Source organism: Anser brachyrhynchus (assembly GCF_964034855.1).
Source record: "Anser brachyrhynchus genome assembly, chromosome: 3".
Lineage (NCBI taxonomy): Eukaryota > Metazoa > Chordata > Aves > Anseriformes > Anatidae > Anser > Anser brachyrhynchus.
In genome coordinates, this window is record NC_137696.1 from 109,349,035 (window position 1) to 109,362,044 (window position 13,010).

The window sequence follows — 13,010 nt, forward strand, 5'->3', positions numbered from 1 at the left end:
TGTCATGTAATTGTAACATAGCTCTAACACAAATTAATGCACAGAAGGGGATTCAGTCTCATCGCAGTCCTGTTTTCGTTCAGATAAAATAATTATCTGCGCTTTCAGTGCTGCAGTTCACAGAGAAGAAAGAAAGACGGAAGGAAAACTTAGAATCATAGAATATCCCGAGTCGGAAGGGAACCATAAGGATCGTCGAGTCCAACTCCTGGCACCACACAGGTCTACCCAAAAAACTTTGAAAAGCCACAATATTTGCAAAAAAAAAAATTAAGGAGCACAGGAAAGAAAGTACCCAAAAAGCTATGAGATAAAACCTTCAGGGTAAGTAGTAAGCCAGGGGCTCCCCGAAGAAGCTGGGCAGGGCCTAGCAGCTGAGACCCTTCACACCACCCCAGCCAGGAGCAGGGCAGCCAAGGGCATCTCCCCTGGGACAGCGACAGGCCAAGGCCAGGCCAAAATGTGGGCCTGGTTCAGTGGGGGCCGTGTCCAGGCAAGGCAGGGCTGTGGGGAGTTGGAGACTAGCCCTGCTGCAGCCTTACCGGGCCAGGGGCTGACAGCTCCAGGGGCCGACACAGGGTCCTGGGCAGGGTGGGGGGTACCTGGGGTGGGGGCTGGTCACGGGTATTACAGCCTAGCGCTGCCGTCAGGACCCTGATAGAAATATCAATGTGAGGTGGTTTTCTGTGAACCCAGCACTGACAAAATGCTGTGCTGAAATGCACAGGTGAGTTCTTCCATATCTGCCACGTTTATTAGATGCAATACATTAGTCTCATTTGTATTTTAAACCCCTTATTCTAGAATTTCTGAATGCAATTTGCTATTATATTTGCTGTTCACGAATGAGATAATACAGGTTTCTGTTGCCTTTTCCCCTAGGATTGAGATTTTATTAGAACCTTAAACTTGCCTCTCCAAAGATTAGAAAGGCAGGTTAAAATATACAGCCATTTCAGACATTTTATGAAATCATACAGCCTACAAAATCACTAATTTTTCAGGCTCAAGGCATTTCCCTTGCCAGCTGGTCTGCAAATTCAGTGCTGGATTCAGAGGGTAATAACACTGAATGCCAGCAGCGCTGGAATGACTTCTATGAAAATGGAAGTAAAGCTGGAAAATTTCAGCCCTGAGAAGCAATCCAGTAATGACCACTAATGTCTTAGGGCACAGTGAAAAGGAAGAAATACCAGGCTGGATCAGTGCTTACAGGTTTTACTTCCATAAGCCCCAGAGCACAGGGTTTAGATGCAAGCTTTTAGGGTCAAGCAGGGGCTGAGACCCTTCTCTGCACCTGAGCCACACAACCACCGTGGTTCATCTAGCATGGGCTGACCTTCAACAGGTGCTTTTAAACAGGTGTCCTGGATTTGGTGTGGGTATCCCAGCCTAAGTACAAGCAACAACCTTATGCAGGAACAAGAGCAGACTCTACTAAATGAGAGAAGAAGGCTGATGGATGTCTAATTCTACAGTCCCTCAACTACCTTCTTGCAGCAGATCTCTGCTACTAAAATGTGTATTTTTTTGCATACTACCTCAATGAACAACAGCAAAAAGTCAAGTAAGTGCTGACCAGATCTCAGCAATGTATCTCTTGCAAGAAAACATTTGAACGCTCAACAACTGCAGAAAATGTAATTTCCTTGTGTAATCTAGCAGTTTACATTCTCGCCCATTGAAATCGATGAGAATTTTATCATTGATTTCAAAAGAAGAGTTTTGTCAGAATTAGCACTTTTGGAGAGTGCAGTAATATCATTATGTTTCTAATCACAGGGACAACATTTTGTTCTGAAATAATAGTTTCAGTTACATCTGGTTAAAAATCCTCCAATAGGTAATTGCTCATCAACAAATTACAGATTTTTCAGAAGTCAAATGTTATTTTTACATGCCAATTCTGACAAATATCATTCTGAAAGCAAAATTGGCATTTTTGAATAAGAAAATTCAATTTTTACTTCCAGATTATTATTTTTTTAAGTAAGCTGGTCAATTATGGATGACATATTCAGCATTTCATTACCAGAGAAATTTCAGAGATTTTTTCTGTATTCTTTTCATTAATTTTCAGAAGAAAGAAAAATACGGATCCAAATAATTTTACGATTTTTTTTTTATTATTATTATTTCTACCTAACCAGTGATTCAAGTAATTTTAGTTGCTCTCGCTGAAAGTAGAGCATCAGCCAGCATCAGAATTACCTTCAGTGGACTGAAAGCACGTGGTAGCCTTCTGTATGATTCCATGTAGCATTATATAAAAAAGCCACACTTCAGACAGCTGAAACCACACCGTCTCATGCTTGTGCTGTTATAGTACCTGTGCTGGCTTCTCTCTTTATTCTTATTTATAACCTCCATAATATTGCTGGATTCCCAGAGCAGCCAGAATAGTGTCATTTTGTGGTGAAATGTGGTTTAAGCTGCATACCAGAGATGAAAAACTTACATCCACCATAAATATATTGCAAACCTTCCCCCTGTAAATCTGCATTTCTGATTTTGTTCTGTTGAAAAATGCATGGTGTTTGCAGCAGTTACCTGACAACTGAATCTGTTTGGCTCCAGTGTGGTTAGTTTTATTTCAGGATCCTAAACCTAGTTACATATTTTTTTGCTCATTGTTATGTTTGGAACGGTTCACTTCTCAGTCAGCTATTAGTATCCTAGTGTATACAAGCATAAAATAAAGTGTTTTCAGCTTGTTATGTTTTCAGTCCTAGATGAGTTTCTTCTTTTTGAAGGTTAAAATTGATCATTTGAAGGAAACAGTTGTGTGTTTTGTCAGAGAAAAAAAAAAAAAGTAGGCTATAACTTTGAGAAAACATTCAGGTGTTGTTACTACCTGCAAATATATGCATTTCTAGATGAGAGAATAAGTAATGAGTGAAGACTCTGGTAGGAATAATAGACATACTATTCAAAGATTTAAGTAGAATAAATTAAATAGATAAGTAATGCAGTATTCCACTTATTATCTTAAGCGATGCTTGTACATCGGCGTATGATTTATCCATCTGTAAAAATACATATTAGCTGACAAGTTAGCAATTCCATTTTTAAGAGGCATTCAGTCAAGTCATTCTATACAAACTCCAAATTGGTTATTTGCAAACATAACTCAGAGAAATAACCTGAATTACATATATGGTTTTCATCTCTCTAGAAAGATCTGGTAATTCAGCTCCACAGCCAAGCCATGGAGGCTTCCAGAAACAACCAAGAACTTGATTTATAACCAGGTATGCCTCATACAGACAGCTTTGTTGCCATTGCAGTCTCCAGCTAGTACAGTCCATATCTGTGTCTTGGAATAAGAGGACCTTTTATTTTCTGTCTTTGTCATTGCCATCAGACTCTCTGACATTGATATGGTGCCTACAGTGCCAAAACAGATCACTTAGCATCAGGCTACAAGCCATTTTGGTTGTGAAAGTATTCCCTCTCCTTTTCAACCTTCTTACTCCTGCTCCATAAACCCAATGATGCCATGTTTCAAGATCCTTCTCACTGAACAGGGAATTTAAATTCCCTGAGGACCCTAGGCACCCACTCTCCCAACTAGGCCTCTAGCAAAAAATGTGCAGTACCATCACAATTTGCTGAGTGAAGTGGTTTGTATAATGCAGGCGAATGTTGCCCCAAACTCTTTATTCTCTACGTCCTTTGATAGTTTTGCCAATTTAAAATAAACTTTACCAGCCAGAGGAACAGCTTTGTTTTTCAGAAACAAACAGAAAGGGCACACTTTTAATTATAGGATTGCTTGGTTGTTACATATCTCAGTCTTCTTTAAAAATAAATAAATAGAGAACCAGAAATAATGGCTAATCTAATAAAACAATTCTTTGTCTGGCAGAGTTTATGGGAAGTTTGTCTGTAGGTGTCCACATCAAACAATACCTGTTTTCTCTTTACTCTTTATTCAGTGATACATCCAATCCCTGTAACTTACCTCTGTCCATGCACACAAGCCCTTTGCTTACTGAATGCTTTTACTAACATGAATACATGAATGAAATATGTTCTGCCTGACACCTGCACATGGCCAAGGCATAAATACAATAATAAAAAAGTAAATTTATTTACTTTGAGTCTTTAAAAGTTTTTGTTTGTTTTTAAAAAGGAAAAAAGCTTGATTTTCATTCAATTTTCCCACGTATTATTTGCACTACAAGTAAAATTTCTCACTGGAGATTTGAAGAGTGAAAAATGATACCGCGCTCAGTTTGTTCATTTCTGCCAATGTTTTTTCTAGCTATGACATTGTTATTGTACACTGCTTCAACACAAATATACTACCAAAAATAATGCCAAATACCAAAATATGCTAACATAAGAAGAAAAGAATGATCATTTCAGCTTAGACAGCAGGTCCATTTAGCACAATAATTTGTCACCATCATCAGCCTATAGAGCCTGAGAAAGAACCGATGAGGGTAAACGCGAGCTGGTGCAGTCTCACCTTACTTTTGCACCTTCCAGCAATAAGGCATTCAAAGACTTAAAGTAGGAATAAACACCTTTTGTGTTTAAGTGTTCTGCTAAGCATTTCTTTCATGAATTTGTCTAACTGCTTTTTTGAACCCAGGCACTAAATATTTTACGTCCATTTATTATATGTTTCAAAGGCTTTCAGAGCAACAGAATTAATGCAACTTACACAGTGCTGTTTTTAATCAAGCCTAGAAGCTGATACTAACTTGGGAGGAGCTGTTGACTCCCCAGAGAGTAAAGAGGTATTGCAGGGAGCTCTTGATAGATTAGAGGGCTGCACAATTACCAGCCATATGAAATTTAAGAATAGCAAATGACAGATTCTGCACCAGGGGCAGGGCAACTCTGGATATATGTACACAATGGGGAACAAGAGGCCAGAGAGCAGCCCCAAGGAAAGAGACCTGGGTGTTCTGCTTGAAGGCAATTCAAATTTGAGTCAACAGTGTGCCCTGGCAGCCAAAAGGGCCAACTGTGTCCTGGGGTGCATCAGGCACAGCACTGCTAGCCAGTCAAGGGAAAGGCTTGTCCTGCTCTCTGCTGCTGCTGCCTCACCTCAAGCAGTGTGCAGTTTTAGGTGCCACAATGTAAGAAGGACATAAAACCATTACAGTGTCCAAAGGAGGGCTACAAAGATGGTGAGGAGTCTGGAGGGGAAGGCATATGAGGAATGGCTGAGGCCACTTGATTTGTTCAGCCTAGAGAAGAGGAGACTGAGGGGAGGCCTCATGGAGGCCTGCAGCTCCCTCACGAGGGGAGTGGAAGGGCAGGCACTGAGCTCTGCTTTCTGGGGACAGCGACAGGACCCGAGGGGACGGCATGGAGCTGGGACAGGGGAGGGTCAGGCTGGATATCTGGAAAAGGTTCTTCACTGAGAGTGTGGTCAGGAACCAAAACAGGCTCCCCAGGGAGGTGGACATGGCTCCAAGCCTGCCAGATTTCAAGAGTGGTTGGACAACACTCTCAGTCAGACATATGGTTTAATTTTTGGGTAATCCTGTGTGGAGCCAGAATTTGGACTTGATGGTCCTTGTAGCCCCTTCCAGCTCAGAATATTCTGTTTTCTGTGGTCAAATTTTATACTCTGTATAAAAAGCATAGTAATTATAGAATAGTATGTGTGTATATATATATGCACATGCACACACACTACATATTGACACAAGACAACTCACCAGAACTCAGCTCCCTGCTCTGGATCACATCCACACATAGCTTAGCTCCTGTTTGTGCACCATCCAGAGGACTGCCTTACAGGCAGTCACTGAGAAACAGGTCCAAATCTGAGTCAAGCTCCCCCTCAAAGTTCATCACACCCACTTTTCTAGGCTGGCGTGGTGTCACATTGGATCAGTTCCGCAAAAAATACCAGCAGCTGGGTTTGGATCATGATCTTTCACCACTACAACACATACTACTTCTGCCACTGGACTTAACACAGCAGTAAGAAATCAAGTCAACAGAAATTATACATGTACACACAGGCATATATCTAGATACCCTAAGGACAGCATTAATATATGGGCTCAGTGCATGGACAAGTAATAAGCAGTATTTCTGTTAGCTGACATGATTATAGCTTACTTTTGTAAAAAAAAATAGAAAAAAAATTATATATATATATTATTTTTTTTTCTGCTGAGCATCAAAAACAAGCAGACATGTGGGGTTTTCCTGATTTTTTTTTCCTTAAAACCATAGACATTCAAGACCTGAAATATTTTGAGTAGAAAGGAAGGTCTCAAATCAGCATAGACAGTTGTGAAATGTTTGTCTACTTTATCTCACAGGATAGGCTTTCTCTGTATTCAGGGGTCCCAGACGATTTTTGACATTTCCAGTGACTTCCTGCTTATTACTGAGACACAGTGTTTTCATGCTTTTCAGGAAGTTATGGAACTGAAGAGCTCTCACAGGCAACCGCTTGGATTCATTTGGGGAGAAGGAAAAAAAAAAAAAAAAAGGCAGGCCAAAAAAGCAAGATCCATAAAATATACTGGAGAAAAGATAGAAATCATCTTAAGTTTTCATTTAAAAAAATAAGTATTGCATATTTTTAAAGCATCCACTAATTTTACAACACTTAGCCCCATGTACAATAGCCCCAACAATATTGTTGCCTGTTATCGTAGTATAATACTGTATTTTTAAGGATGATAATGGACACACTATAATTATCAACACAATTCCACTCACAGCAAGGCCAGCATTTTCCCCTTCCTTTAACAAGCAGCTCCTCATCCTCCTTTCAAACAGTACAACTCTTTACTGTAGGCTCCTAGACATGAGGGACCACACATAAAGGATTCATCAGGAAGCTTGCCAAAGTATTGTAATGGGAGGTAAAAGCCTAATTACCTCACAGGTGAATGCCTCCAGTAAGGATCTAAGCTACAATGTCTTTAAAAGAACTCAATCAGTTGTTTTAATGCCATTATGTTTCAAATTTTAAGTGCAGACACTTAAGGAAAAGAATTCCCCAGTTCAGGTCTATCAAGTAGCTCTTTATGTTTGAATGACTGACACCTGTTAACTTAATTAGGTAATTAGTTTACTTTGAATTATTAAGGGAAAGATCCGAAATGATAAAACTATAATAGAGCTGGAGGGCTGTATTATTTTTTTCTTTCATTTCTGGTTTAGCTGAAAAGATAAAGAACAAATGCACAGAAACATATGGTTCTAACCTCCTTGAAGATAGGCCTATCGGGTATTTTTCCAGGTCTGTGAAGTCAGCTCCAGAGTGAAGTTATCCATTTTCAAACATTTTCTTTCCCTGTTTAACATTTTGAGTTTTCACAGACTTCTTACTTTTGTTGGTTTTGATAAAAAAACAGTTATTGATTTATTAAGGCATTTTAAGAAAAGACCATTCTATTGGTATTTTCAGTTCAGCCAAAACTGGGATAATACTGCAATTCTCATAAGCAGAAAACCTATTCTCATGAGATTTTCTAACTGATTTTCATAACAAAGAAGCTACTTCAAAACTTTTTTTTTTTTTTTTTGTGGTGTCTGAATCAAACCTTTTGAGATTCACCCTCTTGTAGAGACCTTTTGCTTTTTACAAGTTCCCACTGATATGCATAGCGAAGATGGTCTCTGTGCACTGAGAGCAGCTTGCAATACAATGGGTTTTGAGAGCTGGTAGCTTCCCAAGCTTTGAAGCACCTGGCATAATAATGGCTGTGCTGATGGATGACCTGATGTGTTATACAGAGTACAGCCTATCAGCATCATACTGATGGATTCTTTCCCATACCTAAAGGGAGAAGATTTTGAAAGGGAGACCTATTTCAACATTAAGGGAAAAACAACAGGGTTGGAGAGCTGTGGTGGAGTGATGTATTGCTATACTATAGCTTCTACTTCTGCATATAGCTATTAGAGTTTGAATGTTTCCTTTTCTCAAATAAGCATTTTCAAAGGTTGCTAAGATGGAAGGCGGGAAGACTGACACTGTACTAGGTGGTCTTAGGGGCACAATTATATTGAGCAGAGTAATAAGTTAGGTGAGTTGCTCTGTTGCAACTCTTCAGTGTTTGTGCAAGATGAAGCAAACATGCTGTAAGGGATACATCAACATCACTTTCACTTTGGAAAATTAGGAATACAAACCACAGAATTCCTTATGAAACATGACTACCAGTAGCATAGTGTACATGAAGCAGCAGTGATGTTATTTCTCAGTAAGCTACATTTATGATGTAAATTGCAAAAACTTCGGATAACATTTCTGAGAACCCTGATACCATTGCTAATGAGGCCTCTTAAGAAAAAGTAAGTACAGAAATCCTTGCAGGTGGTGGATGTCATATTCACTAACTACAGGTATCAGGTATCACAGGGCACTTTTCTACATGAGCAGGTTGCAACCAGCTCACTCAGAGCAGAGTAAAGATGACTTGACATTTCTGTTCTGGTCACAAATCTGGTCACACAGAAGTAGCACAGCCTAGTGCCCAGGTAGTAAGCATTGTTAAAAGCAGGTTTTACTAGTTTGGACATTAACTGCATTTACAAATTATAGGCAAAGCTGAAAGCATGGGCAGAATGTGTCTGTCTGTTTTCATCAATGTAAACACATATAAGTGTCTGTGCATCACTTTCTCTGCTTTTTGTTGCACTACCTTACATGAACTGAAATGCAAAGTGCCATTATTTCTTGTACTGCAAAAAGTAATTGTATTTCTCCATCTCTCAGATATACTGAAAACCTTGATCAGTGCTAATCACACAGGCAGGGGGGTTCATTCAAAAGGTGCAATGTTTTGTTTGTTCTCAGAATGAGGCAGCACTGAAATTGCTCTGTATCAGCTTTTACACAAAACTTAAATGATCATGAAAATTCTGATTCTGTAATTACTAGTGAGGGAACAAAGGCCCAGACAACACGAGCTCTTTTGGAAAGGAAGAAGGAAGGTTTGGGAGATCCCTAGCCACAGGAGTTTTGAGAGGATCATGCAGTAGGTAGATAATTACATTCATGGGAAACACCTCACTCCTTCTGGTTTCTTAAGTAATTCAGTCATCTAATTAGAACCAACCACAGAGCGCTGATAACAAAGGGGAGCCCATATGATATATGACAGTTATTTAACTTGCCTTGGAGTCAGACAAGAAACATTACGTCTCTGGCTTCAGGCAACTGAAACAAGAAAACCACGATTAGAGAGCTGTGTAAGAAAAACAAAAGTCGTGTGTGGCAAGGGAAAGGATTCTTTGGTACTATTGTGATAGACACAGGTGACACCAAGTATGTCAATGTCTTAAAAAATCATTGTCATTTATATACGCTTCCCCCTAATTTGCACTTCAGAGACTTACTGAGGACAAAAGAAGCTGTGAGTATGACTTGCTGTGTAAAGCACTATATTTTTGTATGGCAAGTCTGAAGGGGAAAGATCTTTTCTGCCTAGGCTTAAAATAGTAATGACCATCTTCTCAGACTAGGAGTCTGACAAAAAGTAAAAAAGAAAGGAAAAAAAAAAAAAGAATGAGTGAGCTGCCTTTTAAAATCAATAAAGAATAATATAGAAAGAACTTTATTTGCACGGTGTGCAGTTCTATAGGGACGCATGGGATCATATACAAGTGGCTGTAAGTGCAGCATTTTCCTCCTGCACAGATTCAGGGCCTGTTAGCCTGTCCATCTGCCCTTTTATGAGAGAAATACTCTGTTAGTATTTAAATGAAGGTCAGGAAGAGACAAGTAAAGAAACAGATGCAGCGTTAAGGCATGGTGTATCAATGAAGGTACAGCCTTGCTTTCATTTATGCCAGCTGCATAATGGCCAGAGAACTGAAAATGCATCCAGAGGTTGACATGACAGAAGGACAACATGGACTGGACATACCAGCTACAACTTTGGAGGCAAGAGGCAGAACATTACACAGGCATTATGCTCACTATAGTATTTTTCACATGGAATCCTCCATTAGCTACTATATGGGCTTTAAGGTCAGATTGCACTACCAGTGTTGGATATTGCAGTGACAGCAGGTGATGAGTCTGAAACCTTTGCTGGGAGCAAAAGAAGCTATGTAAAAGACTCACCATATAAAATGTGATGGTTTTTATATGGCAAGTTTCAATTTGGTGTCAATATTTAACACCATTACATCTCATATTGGGAATGTGAGAGTGTGGCACATAGTCATGTTCAAGAGATAAATGTTTATCAGCCATGGCTAACTGCAGCATGTAAATTAGCATGAGGTTTTGTCTTGCTTACTCACAGTGCATAAGCTCTCCTGTAGTTCCACTGAAATGAACAGGAGCAGTTGAGAGTGAGTTACCACCGAGAATGGGTGAGTAAATTAGAATCTAGTTTTTAATCATTTAAAACTACAGATTTTGTGCTCTCTAGCCAATCAATAGATCAGCCATTTTTTCACTGTTTTCCTGACCCATATGTTCTCAGTGAAAATTTTTCCCATCTCCTTATTTCTTTTTTGTTCCCTTGTATTTGGTAGATCTTTCTAAAACTGCAGCTGTCAAACCAGTTCATCGGAATGAGGCATGGAACAATGAAAAGCTTCAAAGCCCAGGGAGCTTGGTGACAAACAGTGCTTTGGTGAAAGCCTTCCACTTTTTCACAGCCTTCATGGCCAGAAAGACTTTTGACCTCAGAAGCGTTCTCAAAAGGAACATTTATCCAGAGAATGAATGCAGGGGAAAGTTATCTGAGCCACTCAGCAAGTGATCCATCACCTGGGACCATTTCTCTCACATTCACTGTGGAGCTTCAGGAGAACTTTTCAGTGGAAACCTTCTGCCACCATTAATCAGAATCAATCATTTCATTAATGAACATACAGATTTTAGGAGATGTTTTATTTTTACAGTAATCCAGGTATTTAATTAGTTTTGCTTTAAGCTTCACTTTAGGATGTTAAGGGATAGATCTGAAAAGCAGCTGAGAAGCACTAATCAAATCCAGAGTTACGGGGAATATATGCTTGCATATTTGATGCATGTTTCACCAAAATAAATGGTGGCTTTTCAGAAAGTCTCCAAAACAGTGGGCTTCAGTTACATCTGTCTGTGACATTTGCCACATTCTGCTTTTGAGTTGTCTTCTGTTTGTTCCAATTAGATGTATCTATACTGACACTGCAAAATAGATGTGACAAGGATTGTCTTATGACCTTGAGGCCAAAGGGCACACACAGGTGCCATCTACATCACATTGTGCTTAGTCCAGAGGCTTCTTGAAACTCAAGGTGGTTTTAGGACACAGTTACTGCATGTTGTACATGCCTGTGTTTAAGGGTCTGAAACAATGCAAGGAGCCTAAAACTAAGGAAAAGTAAAAGGTCAGGATATATTGCAATAAGGCAAAGAGTTTGAACACATACAGCCTGCAAAGATATTGATGGAGGGATCTATAGAATGGAGGGACACAAGCATCCATGACTGCCCGGAGAAGCTGCGGATGCCCCATCCCTGGAAGTGTTCAAGGCCAGGTTGGATGGGGCTTTGAGCAACCTGGTCTGGTGGGAGGTGTCCCTGCCCATGGCAGGGCGGTTGGAGCTAGGTGATCTTTAAGGTCCCTTCCAACCCAAACTATTCTGTGATTCTATAATTCTTGCATGTGATATGATGTTTTCCATCTTCAGATTTCTAGTCACAGTAGTGCAGTCTAAGCAATTTTTCTGTCCTTTAAAAATATGAGTATTTCCACCAGCATTCCAGCTGTGCTATTCATACCATTCAGTGTCCATGATAGTTGTACAGTCTTGGGCCTTTTACCTTTGGAGGGATAATCTGTGAGGCACAGCTAGACAATTCTAGGTGCCTTACACACATGAAATTTTATGTAATGTAAATCACTTTGTCATGAAAAAGGTAACAACACTAACACAGTAATGTGGGATCCAAATCTCCTAATGTGCATTACACAGACCAGCAATAAAAAAAATAAATAAATAAAATACCAGTTTTGGCCTCTAGAATAGTCTCATCTTCTAGCTTTGCATTTTCCTGAACTCACAGAAATAGCACAAGCTCAATATTTGCTTAGTTAGTGTATACATGTGTACATATGGACCAAAATAGAAGCACAGAAAAAGAAATAGCAGATTACTTTGCTAATGCCTGTATGTATTAAGAAACCAGTTTTAGGAACAAAGCTAGTGTATGTTTTACTGATATCAAAGGTCACATTTTCTTTAGCTAGTGATTAGTGTATTACTTAAAATATTCCCTCGGAAAGTTCATTCTCAGGATTTTTTGAGCCCAGTGAATGTCAAGCGTCATTGGAGAAACATATTACCTGACACTAATAGGGTTTTAAAAAGAAGCAGACAGTGTTACTAATATCCCTATTCTGGTCCCATAGATAAGGAGCCTTTTTAATGCTTTGCTTTGTAGTAAGTGAAATTTCTCATCCTTATTTCAGATAAAATGTCAGTGGTTACTGAAAGCACATCCGAGCCTTCAGTTTAACAATTTATTAATGGAGTGGGGTGCACTACACACTTTCCAGTATCCCTTTTATTTATTCTAAATTTTAGCCAACAGCTATGATACCTGTTACATTCCTTGCTGACTCAATGGTCTATATACCAAATACGTTGCTTCACAGTAAAGCTGGAAACAAGTACTGAAATAATACAGAACTTATTTCTTGCCATGACCAGTCTCTGCTTAAGCTAATTAAACACACAGTTCCCAGATCTGAAAACGTGAATCTAACTTCATGGGTACATTCAGTGTACCACATGGCGAAGTGCTCTTGTATGCTATATCTGCCATATCACCTTTTGTTTGAAACAGTCAAAAAAAAAAGAAAAAAAAAAAAGAGCATATAAACCACGAACCATAATCATAAGATCTGAAAGATCCAACGACATTCTTCTGCATGGTTAAATACCAGCATAGATCACCAGAGACTTTTTTGGTATATTTAGGTTTAGGGTATTTTTTTGTGTGTGTGTTTGTTGTTGTTTTTGGTGGTGGTGGTGGTGGTTGGTTGGTTGGTCGGTTGGTTTGGTTTGGT

At 39.4% G+C, this 13,010-nt stretch overlaps 1 protein-coding gene and 1 long non-coding RNA gene across 2 annotated transcripts in view; one reads left to right on the top strand and one right to left on the bottom strand.

Annotated features, from left to right (window-relative positions):
• The window catches only part of LOC308193277 (uncharacterized protein), a 216,924-nt gene that overhangs the window by 33,809 nt on the left and 170,105 nt on the right, over positions 1–13,010 (bottom strand). The window lies entirely within an intron of this gene.
• On the top strand, positions 1,398–9,898 carry LOC308192400. The gene is made up of 3 exons (XR_013948779.1): positions 1,398–1,567; positions 3,176–3,251; positions 6,394–9,898. It is a non-coding gene; the product is annotated as an uncharacterized lncRNA (long non-coding RNA).